This window comes from Rhinoderma darwinii, chromosome 1, assembly GCF_050947455.1.
Source record: "Rhinoderma darwinii isolate aRhiDar2 chromosome 1, aRhiDar2.hap1, whole genome shotgun sequence".
Classification (NCBI taxonomy): Eukaryota; Metazoa; Chordata; class Amphibia; order Anura; family Rhinodermatidae; genus Rhinoderma; species Rhinoderma darwinii.
In genome coordinates this window covers 346,214,436-346,214,723 of record NC_134687.1, presented here as the reverse complement: position 1 = coordinate 346,214,723, position 288 = coordinate 346,214,436, and positions in this window count along the sequence as shown.

Sequence of the window (288 nt, the reverse complement as noted above, 5' to 3'; positions counted from 1 at the left end):
ATAAATACAAACCTAAAAAAATAAAAAAAGATTCTTCACACCGCGTTTGTTCCTTGAGTCAGAAATATATGTCTGTAACTTATCTAGACGTCTGTACAGTATCCATAGGCTTCTATCGGGCAGACATGTGCCAAAAGACAATTTTACTTCTGGATATCGTTTTCTTTTATTTTCCCGTAGACCATTGCACTTTTCAGAATGAAAAAGCGTTCACCGTGGCAATATACTGCGAATAGACCGCATTGTGTAAACAGACCCTTAATACTTCATTAAATTAAAAAAACCGTA